Raw genomic sequence first — 15,416 nt, forward strand, 5'->3', positions numbered from 1 at the left:
ATGACACACGTTTCCATTCGGCACAGCCACCGGGCAAGAACGGTACTTAAGTCACCTCAACATGCATGTGTTAAAGGGCCGTAATGAAAATGGTGTCGCTCGGCCTCCTTAGCCTTAAACACAACCTGGTGTTAGTCACTACTGCTGTGGATATCGCTCTATATAAATAAAACACTGATGGCCAGTGACCAGGCAGGAAGTATAGGCAGGACAAAGAGAGAGGAGAATTGGGGAAACAGGAAGAAGGAGGGGGAGACACTGCAGCCACCGCCAGGACAAGCAGCATGTAAAGACTCTGGTAAGCCACCAGCCACGTGGCAAGGTATAGATTTATAGAAATGGGTTAATTTAAGATATAAGAACAGTTAGCAAGAAGCCTGCCACGGCCATACAGTTTATAAGTAATATAACTGTCTGAGTGATTATTTTATATGTGGATTGTGGGACTGCGGGGATTGGTGGAACCTGGAGAGAAGCTCTCCAGCAACACACTACCAACCTGACTTCCATTCTCAGCATGCGAAGCATCGGTCCCTGAGTTACTGCACATACATCATGCAGGGACAGGAAAGTTGTATTGGCTGCAACAGTGGTAACAAAATGCTACGAGCAACTGCTGAGGGCTTGGACACAGCACTTCTGCGTCAGGCGATAGTGGACGCCGACTACTGGCTGCCTCCCTCTGTCATGTGATAGTGAATACCTACTGTTCTGTTTTCTCTGAGTCATTGTAGAGGATGCCTAATTTTCCTGTATCACATGACAGTGGGCACCTTCTGTTTTCTTTGTGTTTTCGTGAGTACCTAATAGTTATTGGGTTAGTACTATACGAAGTATATCTGAAAACAGGAATCCAAGTGTGGTGGTTTGTGGGGGACCTGCTCTCACTTTTTTTGTCAGAGTACTCTTGAAGAGTGAGGAATAAGAGATTTAGATAGAAATATAGAGGGGAGAGGGACAGAAACACAGGATAGCCTCCGGAGGGCCTGGGTCTTTATCCACCTTCTGTCTCTTCTAAAGGGCTTTTTAAAGGAATGCCAAGGGGTGGAGCAAAAGACCTCCCCTAGCCAAGTGCAGACCCTTCCAAACACCTGGTAACCATGCATGTGATCAATCCATCCTCTTATGCATGTCCATACCCCTGCTGGGTAAAGCAAGCTCAGATCTCACCAGGAAACCTCTGTGGGCTCCTACAGCGGTTGAAAGATCTGACACTTTCACTGTTTTTTCTGTGAATGCAAGGTAGGTGCCTATGGTTTTCTTCTGGGTGAGATTATAGAAAGCACCTACTGTTTTCTTCTTAACATGTTACAGGGGGTTCCCAGTGTTTTCTTCTGCATCATATTACAGTCAGTGCCTACTGAATTCTGTGAATGTCTACCATGTTTGGGCACCTACTGTTTTCTTGTCTGCGCGAGGAAGACTACTTCACTTCTTGTGGCTGTGATCCCGCGCTCAGCTGTGTGATCCCGTTTCCAATATCAAGGTTGTGTAACACAGGGTGATATTATCAGTCAAGATATAGAGACTACAACTGGGAAGGCATGATATCCAAGCCAGCCACTATGTCTCAAATGTTACAAAAGTGATGGATGCCCAAAGGGAAACTGAAGGACACTGATCACACTCCATCATCAAAGGAAGTCAGGGCAGGAACCCAAGCGGAGGTCACAGAGGAAAGCTGTTTACTGACTTGCTCCTCATGACTTACTCAGCCTGCTTTCTTATACCATCCAGGACTACCATCCTGGGGTAGCACCACCCACAGTAATCTGAGCCCTCCCACACAAACCATCAATAAAGAAAATGTTCCTCAGGCATGCCCACAGGCTAACCCAATAGAGGCAATTCCTCAGTTGAGGCGTCACCTCAGACGACTCTAGTTTGTCAAGTTGACAAAAGCTGCCATCACTATTCAAACCTATAATGGTGGCATCATATCTATCAGAACGGCTATTGTAGAAAGATGAAGGATCCCAAATGTTGGTGAAAGTGTGGAGAAACTGGAGCTCTTTCGTAGTATGTGTGGAATGTAAATTAGTCCGGACATTACAGTTAAAAGTATGTGTTTCCTCAGAAAGCTAAAAGCAGAACATCCATCTACATTCCCACTACAGGGTCCGTATGCTCGGGAACCAAGATCTGTGTGCTGAGGCGACTCCAGCATCCCATGTCTACTGAGTGTTAGAAAAATCAAAGTACAGAATCAACAGAAGGTATGCAGCTTCCGCTGAGTGGACAGAGACAGTGCAGTGTATATAAATACAATGGAATGTTCTTCAGCCACAAAAATGGCAAAATCCTGTTGCTGGTGACAGCATGGGTGGTATTGGGCATGGAAATGTTAAGTGAGATAAGCCAGGCATGGAAAGTCAAGCAAAGGTGGACATAGTGGTAGACTCTTCAATCCCAGCACTCAGGAGCAGAGGCAGGTGGATCTCTGTGAGTCTGAGGCTAGCTTGGTCTACATTGTTAGTTCCAGAACAGCCAGAGCTGCATAGTAAGACCCTGTCTCCAAAAATAAATAAATAAATACATAGATAAATACTTAAATAAATGACTTTTCATAGAAGTTGAGAGTGGAATGTTGGTTTCCAGAGGCTGGGAAAGTTGAGGTAGGGAGGGATGAAAAAGACTGATCCACAGGTGCTAGATTATAGTTAGGAGAAATAGCATCTTGTGGTCTATCTCACAGTAGGTTAAAAAATAACCTTCATTATCAACTTGACTGTATTTAGAACCACCTAGGAGATACACCTTTAGGTGAGAGTGTTTCTAGAGAAGTTTAGCTGAGAGAATACCCACTCTGAATAAAGGTGAGAGCATCCCATGAACTTGTATCTTGGACTGAATAAAGAGGAGAGAGGACCAACTAAACACCAGCATTCATCTCTCACCTTCTCTTAACTCCTGACTGCAAGTACACAGGTTTGTTGCACGAATCCTAAATGGTCTTTTAATTAAAAACTTGGAGCCAGATATTGGGGTAAATGCTGAAAGATCAGAGGAAACAAACCACAGTCACTTCTCACCTTGCCAATTCCTCAGCCGAAAAGAGAAGATACTGTCTCCACGAATCCTCAGATGAAATGCCTGAGTCCTCAGCTGGAAAGAGCCTAATTCCTGTCCCCTCACGCCTTATATTCCTTTCTCTGCCCAGCCATATCACTTCCTGTCTCAGCCTTCTTAGTGCTGGGATTAAAGGTGTGTGATACCAAGTGGTGGAATTAAAGATGTGTTCCACCACTGCCCGGCTGTTTCTCTTTCAAACTGGATTAATCTCGTGTAGTCCCCGGTGGCTTTGAACTCACAGATATCCAGACGATCTCTGCCTCCAGAGTGCTAGGATTAAAGGCGTGTGCTACCACTACCTGACCCCTGTGGCTAACTCTGTGGCTGCCTCTGTCCTCTGATCTTCAGGCAAGTTTTATTAGATTACAACAAAATATCACCACAGAGGTTGGCCAGCTGTCTCTGTTCCTACTGCCATGCCTTCTCCACAATGATGGACTATACTGCAGCAACCCACAGAGGTTTCCTAGTGAGAACTTGGTTACCAGGTATTTGGAATGGTCTACACTTGGCTGTGCCGTGTGCTTTGGTCTAGCAAGGGGGAGGTCTTTTGCCCCATCCCTTGGCATTGTTATAAAAAGCCCTTTTGAATAAATGGAAAAGGCCCTCCTGAAGCTATCCTGTGTTTCTGTCTTTCTTCTCATCGACTAGGGCTCTCTTTCTATCTAATATTTTCTTATCCCTCTCTCATAAGAACCATTCAAAAGGTGGGAGCTGTTCTCCCACACTATACTGCTTCAAACTGTGGGTGGAAATAAATCCTTCCTTTCTTGAGTTGCATTTGGTCTGATATTTTGTCAGGGCAACAAACCAGTTATTACCTGTAGTTTAAAAAATACATCATGTGTTTCAAAATAACCAGAATCTAGGATCTGGAGTGTTATCACCACAAAGAATCAATATGTATTTAAGATAATAGATATACTAATTGGCCTGATTTCATGCATAGACATATTGCAATATTACACCCTACCTTGTAACTATTTTACAATGTATTAATCAAAAGTCTTTCCAATGCCAATTTACTAAAGTGATTAAATAAGAGATCTTACTTATTAATATGCTTTCTACATTACATTCATACTAAAATATTTTAAATAGTGATCACATAAAAATGATTTTCACTATCAATTCCTCCTAATATATACTTAACAAATAGTTTTTTCTTTGTTTATCTGTGCTGCATGGACACCAGTCACCCTAAAGTCCAGCTGACTTAGGTGTTTTGAGGGAGATTGAGAGAAGTCTGAAATGCTCTATGAAAGCCACCAATTACTGCCTTGTCCTTGCACAGCTTGGGTCCCAGAACCCTGACTTGGGTCCATGGGGGAATGAAGAAAGGACAGACACATGGACACAGGGAAGCTGGTATTGGGTGGGCTGGGCTCTCTGATGGAGAAGCTCAGTATGTTTATGATCTATAGTTGCACAGGGCTGGGGTTATTGCATACAGATAGACAGTGAGGCAGGGTTATTACACACAGATAAACAAGAAGTTGTCCTACACAGCTGAAAAGGGAGTCCCTCTGTAGGAACAGCCGGGCAGGCAGAGAAAGCTGTGGTGGATGTCTTCTTCACACAGCATCAACACCTACCCAGAGACCATTGAGGCAAGGCTTTGCAATTCCTCGAAGCCTCGCCCTGGAAAGGCCCTGCCATTTCCCATGGGTCTAAGTCATTAGGGTCCTTGACATGGCTGGCCCTTATCAAACAATACATATTCACTCAGGACTTTACTTACTCCTTACAAAATACAAAATACTCCTGTATAGACTTCCCTAGAAAATTCCCTACGTGACAACAAGACAAAATTAAAAAGTGTTTATAGGGAAAGAAATAGGAAAGAATGGGACAGGTTTTACAGTTGTTATAAGAAGGCTGTAGAGCTGAAGGTAAGGCAATTTCATTAGCTTCACTTTGTCAAATAACCTCAATTTCCCTGACAGCCAACTGAGGCAAACACAGCTTCTTTTTTCCAGTCTTAACTACTTATGATAATTCTCAGACCACACCTTATACACACACACACACACACACACACACACACACACACACACACACACACACACACACACCAGAATGGCTACAAAGTGTTTAAAAGGCCACTGCAGAGTCAAGGATCTTCCAAGAGGACTGGAGGCAGAACTGGGAGCTGATAGAGATGAGGAAGAAGCCTCTGCTGCTGTCAGGTGCCTAGCTCTCCCAGAGGTCTGCTGGAGACTGATGTAACTGGTAAGAGTTGAACCCAGACTCAAGAGTTGAACTATAGGGCTTTGTCATGGGGCCAGACAAGGTTAGAGCTACATAGATACTGATCTAAGAGGGGAGGTAGAAAGAAGGCGTGGCCTGAAGGAATGCAGACTTAGTGGCAGACTTAGTCTCAGAGCTCTGTTCCTTTTCTTTAGGAAGCCGCAGGGAAGTTGGGTATGGCTGGCAAGCAGCAAGGGGTCTTGGTTGGCCAGAGGGGAGGGAGGTACTGAAACAGAACACCACCACACAGCACTGAATGGAGCAGGCGCCACTGTAGTCTACAGTCCGTGTTAGTTTTCATATTGCATTTAATAGCAGTTAATTGCATTTAGCTTAATGACTGGAAGATCATTGTCCCAGATATATATATATATCTGTCTATCTATCATCTATCTATCATCATCATCATCATCATCATCATCATCATCATCATCTAACTACTTGTGAACCCAGGACTTCACCTATGCTTGGCAAGCACTAGATCACAGAACTATACCTCAAGCCCCAGGAAGTGTATTTTTATAGGACAAGATGGAAGGGTGTTATTTTCAGTATTTAACTGCCATCTTTGTCAAGGTCACTTGGGAACCTGACAGTCTTCAGAATGACAGACCTAACCAGTGTGAGACACTACTGTCTCTTTGGCTTTAAAAGAAAATCTCAAGCCATTCTAGAACTCACAAAATTAACTCCTCTTGAACCACTAGTTTTGAAACTCCCAAAGTTGACCTCCTTGTATCTAGATATTTCCAAGAAAAGAGGCAAAAAAAAGCAAACAGGGCAGGTTTTTATAGCTCCTGTGAACCCAGACTCCCTGTCCTGGAGCTAATCTTTCAACCAGCCCAGTTGTTCTTCCCTGGTTTCCTTCATTCCTTTAAAAGTAACTCACATTTTCCAATCACCATGCAGTAACTTAGTAACACAAGAAACAACCCTAATTTGAGCAATCAAAAGCACGTTCCTCTTTACAGTTACCCCGCAGGATGGCTTTTGTTTGTGTATAACACTTTCATTTTTTCCAAATCTAGTGAGGGAAACAGTCTGGGAACAGTTCCGGAGCTGGCTTGACAGTTCACTCTAGTGTTATTCATTCTCAAAGCACCTTGACCTTTGTCCCATTTTCACCTACTAGTGTCTCTAAGAAAACCACCCAGAAAGTCTGCATCGTCAGACTCAGTCTACCAGAAAGGCCTGGGTGGAGTTGAAGATGATTTTAAAGAGTATGCCTTCTCTGTTTAACTGTCAGAGTCCACATCCCGTGACACAGCCACATCGTTATGACAAGTGTATAATGTCAGCCACACAGCCAGGCTGACTGCAGAGCACAGAAACTACTGGGACGGCTAACTCAGGTGAAGTGAGGGGGAACTGGACTGTGTTAATAATTAAAATACAATTGAGAGAATTCATTCAGCATTATTTCAGATTATTGACCATTATGCTACTGGGGGGGGGGTAAGGAACCTTGTACCTATTTGATTTATAAACTACACATTAATCATAAAATCCAAGCTGTTTGCTTACCTTAGCGACTCAGAAACCACACTGATGAACTGATTCCAGATGCGAGGCCGAGCTCTGTGGGGGTGGAAAGATTTAAACTCCCATTTGTGTAGGACGAGGCAGACACTGACTTCACTGGCTCTGCCCCGAGAAAAGGCTCCCTCAGCTCAGATTTCTGCCCCTCCTGCAGCAACAGGCAAATCTAATTTTACCCGGTGACTTCAATGGCTCAGACTCTCCTAAAACTGGGAACCACTTCCAGCCGGTACTCTCGGGTGTGCCAAACCCAAGCCAGGGCCACACAGAATCCCAACCATTTCTGCAAAGCCAGCACCCTGACATGTAAACCCTGCTCCACTTTCGGAAAGGAACCATTCTCTTGCAGGAGAAAGAGTAAGCAGGCCTCTTTGGTGAACTCTGATGCCAAGCCTCACCACAGTCACATCGCAGTAGCTCACAGCTCAGACTTTAGGCTTCCCTGCTTTAAGGGTTCCATTTCTTACCCAGAGACGAGGAAACTATCCAATAACAAACAGTCTGTCTTTGAAAAACACTTTCCTTAAGTCCCACTGTAAGTGAAAAAACTTTATTATTTGAGAAAGACATTTACATCACGGTTACTGTAAGAAACAGAAGGTAAATCAGCTTTACACATTAAAATGATGACAGTTCTTTTCAAGAAAGGTAATACATCCGTTTAACAAATTATGTGAATGTAACCATCTGATGCTAAATGTCTTTATTTAAAAAAATATTTAGATCATTTAATTTTTATCAGGCATAAATATATCAACCTTTTGAATCATCTTAATCTTTTATTTTGAGTTATTTGTATGCTGCCTGGCAACATGAATTAAGACAGACTAAATGACATGCTTTGAGATTTATGTCTTAGCAGCAGACCTTGCGTAGAAGGAGCAGGGCCACAAGGACGCACAGGGTTAATCTTACTTTCCCCTTGGGAGACAGACACTCCCTCTCTGTTTATTTGCATTGTGTCTTTGTAACTCTGAAACTTGATGCTTCTCTACAGGAACAGCTGCAGGCCTTAAATTAAACCAGGACAGTTTCAAATCATTTTACAGGGCACTTAGAAATCTTTCATGGATCCTCTACACACAATTTTGTCTGCTGTGACAGTTCAAACTGAAAACCAGAGCACAACTATCAATTCTTAATACAAATACTTCACCCATTTGCCAAGGATGACACCTTCACCTTTCATGCACACACTGGTGGAAAAATGCAAGTTTGAAAGTCCTAACTCTGTGTTCTGATTGAAATGGGACACAGTCGAAGGTTTCAATGTTGCCCTTTTCATTGGTAGGTCAACTGGATTTGTAACCAGGCACTTGTCATTGGGGATTTTTTTTAATGTCAGTCAAGCGTTATGCATGTTTTCCCTTCACACTTAGGTAATTTCATGTTATCAATGTCTACATTCACAACTCCAAGTGAGAAGGATTCAAAGATGTGTCTGATATTATAGGTCAGTTGAAATTATTGAGTAAGATTTTTATATTTCTAATGTAGGTCTAGCTTAAGTCTGAAACTCACACATGATATGTTTTCAATGGAATTATAGCATTTTAAAGATGTACAGAAGAGACCATAAGTAACTCTAAGACCAAGTAAAGTGTTCAAGGTTCCATGGCTAATGAGACATGAGTAGAAAGGACCAGAAAGCTGGCTTGGCTTCCACACCTGTTCAGTACACCCATGGCATCCATGCATGGCCATCACGGCTTCCACACCTATTCAGTACATCCGTGGCATCCATGTATGGCCATCACACTTCTGTGGTCTAGCCTGGTGTCATCTTATTCTCTTTTTCTAGCATGATACTGCAGTGCCTAGAGGGCTACAACCTTTGTCCTGGTCCCTGTCTTTCAAGTTTTCTCAGTGTGGACAGCCCTAGTGAAACCAGAGGTTTGGGTAGTAATGTCCCAGGGTTAAGTTAGACTCAAACACTCACCACATCATAAAAGAAATCAAAGCACAAATTGATCAATGAAAATGAATCTATGTCATAAGTATGCTATGTCAGAAACAGGCGAACATGTCTGTGCCCTTCCATAGTATCAGAATTTATTGACTAACAATAAATTAGATAAGGCAGTTTCGTTGGCTTCAATTTGCCAAATAATCTCTATTTCCTTGACAGCCTGCTGAGGCAAACACAGCTTCTTTTTTCTTGTCTTAACTATTAGTGTTAATTCTTGGACCACACCTCATGTACCACACAGTAAACACACACACACACACACACACACACACACACACACACACACACACACACACAATGGCCACAAAGTGTTTAAAAGGCCACTGCAGCATCAAGGATCTTCCAAGAGCACTGGGAGGCAGAACTGGGAGCTGATAGGATGGGGAAGAAGGCTCTGCTGCTGTCAGGTAACTAGCTCTTCCCAGGTAACTAGCTCTCCCATCTTCTGGAGATACTGAGGCAACTGGTAAGAGTTGAACCCAGACTCAAGAATTGATCACAGCAAGCAGAAGTAAAGTGTGTGTGTGTGTGTGTGTGTGTGTGTGTGTGTGTGTGTGTGTGTGTGTGTGCGCTGAAGAGGCAGTGGACAGGTCTAGATCCAGATGAACATATGGGGTGACAGACGTGTGGCAATCCCAGTAGCCTGGGTCAACAGATCAAGCACTCAGCCCAAGCTCAAGTCCCAGGGACAGTGGGAAGTTCTCTGCCTGTTGGTCTTTTGATGCATACACCCTGTGGTCAGATGACAGGTCACTGGGGCCATCAGCATCACAGTGTTAGAGATCCTCCTCTTGTGAGGTCCAGGGGAAAGTGTTGTACCCTTTCCTTAGTGTGCTGTGTTCAACAGGTTCTTGGGCCTGGTTTCCTGATATGGTTTTCATATATCCAAGCACACACACAGCCCCATTTCTTCTTGCTAAGTGTACAGGTCACTACTTACACAGCCCCAATTCTCATTGCTAAATATATAAGGTACTATCTTTTGACTTTTAGGAGAGTAACATCTATCTGTCTGTCTGTCTGTCTGTCTTACAATGTGGACAAATGGAGTTGGAGGTGTATTGAGAGCAGGCTGTGCACTGCCCTAAATTATTTCTTGCCCCCAAGAGAAGCATTGGGTTTGTTTTGAGGATAGAGGATGGTGCCACAACTAGATGGACACATGAAAAGCACCATCTTCCTGGCACACAGTGCAATGCAGACTGATTTCTGGAAGTAGAGAGGGTGCCACCCATCAATTTACCAGGGTGAGTTTAGACGGTAGGAACACACCGCATATTAAAATCATATCAGGAAAAAAAAAGTAGGTCTGAGGACTTATGAGACACATCAGGCTGAAGAAAAGGTCCAACACTTTCATCCTGGTTCCATCAAGAAGAAGACATCCAGCATCACCACTGTAATGGCCCCGCTTAGAGCTCCCAACAGTTCCAGGTCATCTTGGTTTAGTTCCCACGAATGATGTGGCCTACTGGAATTTTCTTCTGTCCACATGGTGTTCACCACCCACCTGTTAGTTCACGTGGACCCAGTCCCGACCTTTCTCCTCAATAGCTGGACACAAGTCTACATCTCAACTCTGACCCTACAACCTGACTTTGCAATAGACTGAAATGGAGATGTGATGCTACCCCATTGTGGATGGACCTCCTATCATAAGTTGAAAATATCACATCTTGCAATGCATTTTTGTGTGTTGCTGTGTGTGTATACTATGTACATAATCCTGTATATATATATGTGTGTGTGTGTGTGTGTGTGTGTGTGTGTGTGTGTGTGTGTGTGTGTATGTACTGATGGATGTACATGCACATGTATGCACATGTATGTGGAAGCCAGAGGTTGATTTCAGGGGTCTTTCTTAGTCACTCTCTGTGTCTCTCTGTGTGTCCTTTTGTCTCTGTCTCTGTCTGTATATATATATATATATATATATATATATATATATATATATATATATATATATATATATATATATATATATCTCAGATAGGGATTTGTCAGAACATGGTCCAGAAATGGAACCATGTGAGGAGAATTCTGAGCGTGTGTGAGAGAACTCTAAGAAAACAAGAGTCTTGTAACCTTAGTTTCTTCAAAACACAGAATTGTTCTTGGAATGTTTTTTCATGCTCCTCCCAGATGTATTGGATAGGAGTGAGTTTACTTCAGATTACTAATTATTGCTTGATGGTGTTATTCAATTAAATGTTTATGCCTCTATGGAAAACAATGTTTTTGCCACGTGCGGTTTGTCCTTGTGATTGTATGCTTTACTCATGTTATTCTTCTTAACTCTCAGAGTATAAGTTGATGCTCTGAAAAAGTTGGCTATTGCATAAGACTTTAATCTGTCTCATTTATCAGCCCCATTCCCCCAGGTCGCATCACCACTAGAGCGGTGAAAGGGCTTCTCACCGAACCAATGATCCATCCCACATCACTTATTTGTTTAAAGCTTTCAGAGGGCCTTTAAGATATGGTACCGGCTTTCTGAGACACATGCATTCCTCAGTGTTACCTAGATCTCATGCCAACATCTTCCTGGTTCACTGGACCATGTGATCTCTGTTAAATGAAATCATCCAAATCATAGAGTGTAGTGGGCAGATAGTGGAGTCATAACCTTGGAAGTCTCCAGAGTGAGAATAAACAACGACCAACGGACTGTTCCCATTTCATTTCCGTTGCTTTGATTAGATGTCCTGACAAAAAGCAACTTAGGTGAGAGTTTATTTTAGCTCATGATTTCCATTGACTGGCTATTATTGTGGAATAGTCAAAGCAGCCAGTCACAGTAGAGCTACAGTCAAGGCAGAGAGAAATAAACACATACCTGCTCACTTGCTTGGGCTCAGCTAAATTTCTCTACTCTAATATGGTTCAGGACCTCCTGCCTAGGGAATGGTTCCACCCACAATGGGCTGGGTCTTCCCACATCAACTAATAAGACAATGCCCCAGAAACATGTTCACAGGCCAACACATTGTGAACAACTCATTGAGACTCTCTTCCCTAGAGATTCTAAATTGTGTCCAATTGACAAATGAAGCCAACCATCACAGAGACCATTGTGGAAGAAAATATTCTCAAGACAATGACCAGAGACCATTGTGTCAGGAGGATTGCTACAAAGTTGAAGATGACCTAGATTATACAGCAAGATCCTGGCTAATTCTTTCCAGTTTCTCTAATTTGTTTTTTTGAAACAGAGTCTCATGTTTCCCAAGAAGGTCTTGAACTTCTGAGCCTCCTACCTCTATTTTCCAGTGCTATTCTAAGCAATCATGTCTAGTTTATTGGGAGCAGGGGAAGCTAAGGATCAAACTCAGATTTTTTTTTTCATGCTAAGCAAAATCTCTACAATGTAAGCTACCTCTTCAGCTCAGAATTCAGATTCCATCCAGAATTGACATATCAACAAAAATTAGATTGATTATTAGATTACTAAATGCAAATACTTTGTATTTATCATGCTCTTTTGGAGGAAGTTGGGAAATAAGGTTTAGGGTCAAAGCCTAATTCAGTACAATCAGGGCAGACAGAGTAAAAACACACATGTAATAAATGAGGGATCTTGGGATGTTGATAATGTAAGAGGTATGAAAAATACTAAAAGAAAAAGAAAACTTCAATTTCAGAAGAGAAAATAGAACCTCTCCTGAAATGTTAAAGTTCCATGACTGACCCTGAAAGAGTTATAATGTTCTGACAGCTTTTCAATGAAGGTATGACTTTGCATCATTCACAGGGAACAGATGGTAGAACTCTATTAATTTACTTGGTGGGCAGCAATTCTTATTTCTGGAAGTCAGATTCTCAGAAGAAGCAATGAGGGTAACCATCAAAGCCAAATACACACAGCAGGTTAAGGAAGAAATTGATCAGAACGGTTCATGAACAAACAAGCATCTAAAATCCTTGGTGCCTCCTCTGCCCGTCCACTTTCTCTTCCTCTCTCTGAGCTGACTTAGCTCTTCCTTTCCATGTTTAACCTTTAAAAGACCCTTTAAGAAAGATTTGTTTTTCTTCTTATGTGCATGAGTGTTTTGTCTATGTGAATATGTGTGCACCACATGTACACAGTGCCCATGGGGGCCAGAAGAGGGTGTTGGATCCCCTGGAATCAGAGTCAGGAATGGTTGTGAGCCACCATTTAGACATACTGTATGTGGGTGCTCTGCAAGGGCAGCCAGTGCCCTTAATTGAAAGACCCCAGCATACTAGCTTAGCCTAACACCATTTCGAGTAAGGTCTGAAAAGCACGGGGTATCTAACGGTCGGCCACCTGGCCCCAGAACAGGGTACTATAGGTCAGAAAAACAACTTGTAACCAAGTCAACAGGCGTGTCGAGCTCGGGGAAAAACCACGAACTGTCCTGAGTTTGAACCTGGCCTCATTTGAATCGTCCAATCAGAACCCTGTAAACCATGCTCCTGGTGCTCCTGCTGCCAGACCCTATAAAAACCCTCCACTCCAGCCCGTCGGCGCGCCAGTCTCTTGAGCCTCTTAAGGGACTGTGTTGCCCCGGGTACCCGTGTTCCTGAATAAAGCCTCTTGCTGTTTGCATCTGACTTGTGGTCTCGGTGTGATCTCTGGGCGAGGGTTTCTCCAGAGGGAAGACTGCCTTCGGGGGTCTTTCATAACCACTGAGCTGTCCTCTCTCCAGCCCCCACCTTTAAAGGCCTTTATTGCTGAGTGTCTGTTCTAACCGTAGACGTGATCTGTCAGTTTAGCTCAGCATCTAAAGATCTTTAGACATCTTTAGATCTGTCATTTTCACCCAGCAGCCATTGTCTCCTTTTAAGAGGCGCTAGGATTCCCACGCAGTCTAGTGTGACTAACAGTGTTCCACTTATGTCCCTTCCTGAGTGCCTCTCATCCCATCTCATTAACCCAAAATTTGTTTTCTCAAATATCTTTTCCCACTAGAGTACTAGAGGTATCGTGACTATGGAAGTGTGGTGCCTCAAAGATGAGGACAGTATGAGGATGCTCTGACATGAGGAGGGGGACAGTGATGGGTGGCAACGAGAAACTGAGAGGAAGCATCAGAGTTGCTTTAGAACCTCCTGTCTGCGATCCTGCAAGCCCCAGTCACCACTTCATAGACTCTATATATTTTCATCACCTCTCTGACTTTCTTCAAGCGTTTCCCCCTCTTTCCTAGCAGATTCTGACATACAATGAAGATCCTCTGAGACATCCAACCTCATAGACCTAACAGCTGTTGGATTCTTAGACATTTTGTCAAAGACAACATTGTTGGAGTAGATAGACCATAGCCTGTAAGCCACTGTGATAGTGTGTGTGTGTGTGTGTGTGTGTGTGTGTGTGTGTGTGTGTGTGTGTGGTGTGTATCAGTTCTGTTTCTCTGGAGAACCCTGACTAGTATGGTATATTATGGGATATAACAAACAAGAAACAGGTAGCATACAAGACAGGCAGGCAATGTGAGCAGAGATGAAAACTCAGAGAAATAACAGTAACAAAAGAAATACTAGAGGCAAAAGAACTGGAACAGGCATGAAGAATGATGTGATAGATTTCTTCATAGACAGGACATGGCTGAGGAAAGGATCTTTGACCATGAGTACATCTCAATAGAAACCTCTAAAACTGATATATATATATATATATATATATATATATATATATATATATAGAGAGAGAGAGAGAGAGAGAGAGAGAGAACTAGAAAGACCAGAAATAGACCCAAATAAAGCCAGTCTGCAGAACTTTTACGAAGGGCAAAGACAACACAATGGAGCTAAGTTTGTCTTTTCAGCAAAGACACTGAGACAACTGAACATCTGCATGGGATAAAAGAATTTAGTCACAGACTTTATATTCTTCACAAAATTAACTCAAAATAGATCATAAATATAACTGTAAGATGCAAATCTATAAAACTCCTAGAAGATAACATGGGAGAAAATCTAGATGGCCTTGGGTTTGACGGTGAATTTCCAGACATAACATTAAAGGCACATAAGCAGAACATCATCAAAACTTAGATTTTCATCTCCTTTCACAAAAGGTGGCTGACAGGATGAAAAATATGTGAGCCCATTGTAGAAAATATCTGCAGATGGTTGATAAGAATCTGCACAAAGCCCAACTATAACTCTAAACACTCAACAGTAAGAAACACACACTGAAAATTGGGCCAGAGATTGTAACAGAACCTCTGAAGATAAGATATACAGAAAATGACTAAGCACATGAAAGGATACACTGCATCATACCTTAAACACAAGTCAGAGCAACATGTTAGGAAGAACCAAGTCAGAACATGGACAGCACCAAACGCTGGCCAGCATGTACAGCAACAGGAGTATCCTGTTCACGGAGTAGAAATGCAAAATAGTACAGCCACCTTGGAAGACAGTTTACCAGATTCCTACAAAATTAAACACTGTTTTATACAATACAACCTAGCACCTATACTCCTTACTATTTACCTTGAAGAGTTGAAAACTTACATCTACATCAATACTTGCACATGAATATTTATCCATGATAGGTTTTTCATAATCACCAAAACTTGGAAGCAATCAATATTCCTTCTATGGGCGAGTATAC

The 15,416-nt window shown here is 42.6% G+C and overlaps 1 protein-coding gene across 2 annotated transcripts in view; it reads right to left on the bottom strand.

The window, feature by feature from the left end:
• The window catches only part of Sgcg (sarcoglycan gamma), a 77,342-nt gene that overhangs the window by 41,858 nt on the left and 20,068 nt on the right, over window positions 1-15,416 (bottom strand). The window contains exon 1 of one of the 2 annotated variants that reach the window (XM_006986323.4): window positions 6,847-7,193. The exons of the other annotated variant lie outside the window; for it this stretch is intronic. The gene's annotated coding sequence lies outside the window, so the exon portion shown is untranslated. Of the gene's footprint in view, window positions 1-6,846; window positions 7,194-15,416 lie in introns of those variants that run through there. 2 annotated transcript variants of the gene reach the window in all.

The sequence above is a fragment of the Peromyscus maniculatus genome, chromosome 9 (assembly GCF_049852395.1).
Source record: "Peromyscus maniculatus bairdii isolate BWxNUB_F1_BW_parent chromosome 9, HU_Pman_BW_mat_3.1, whole genome shotgun sequence".
NCBI lineage: Eukaryota > Metazoa > Chordata > Mammalia > Rodentia > Cricetidae > Peromyscus > Peromyscus maniculatus.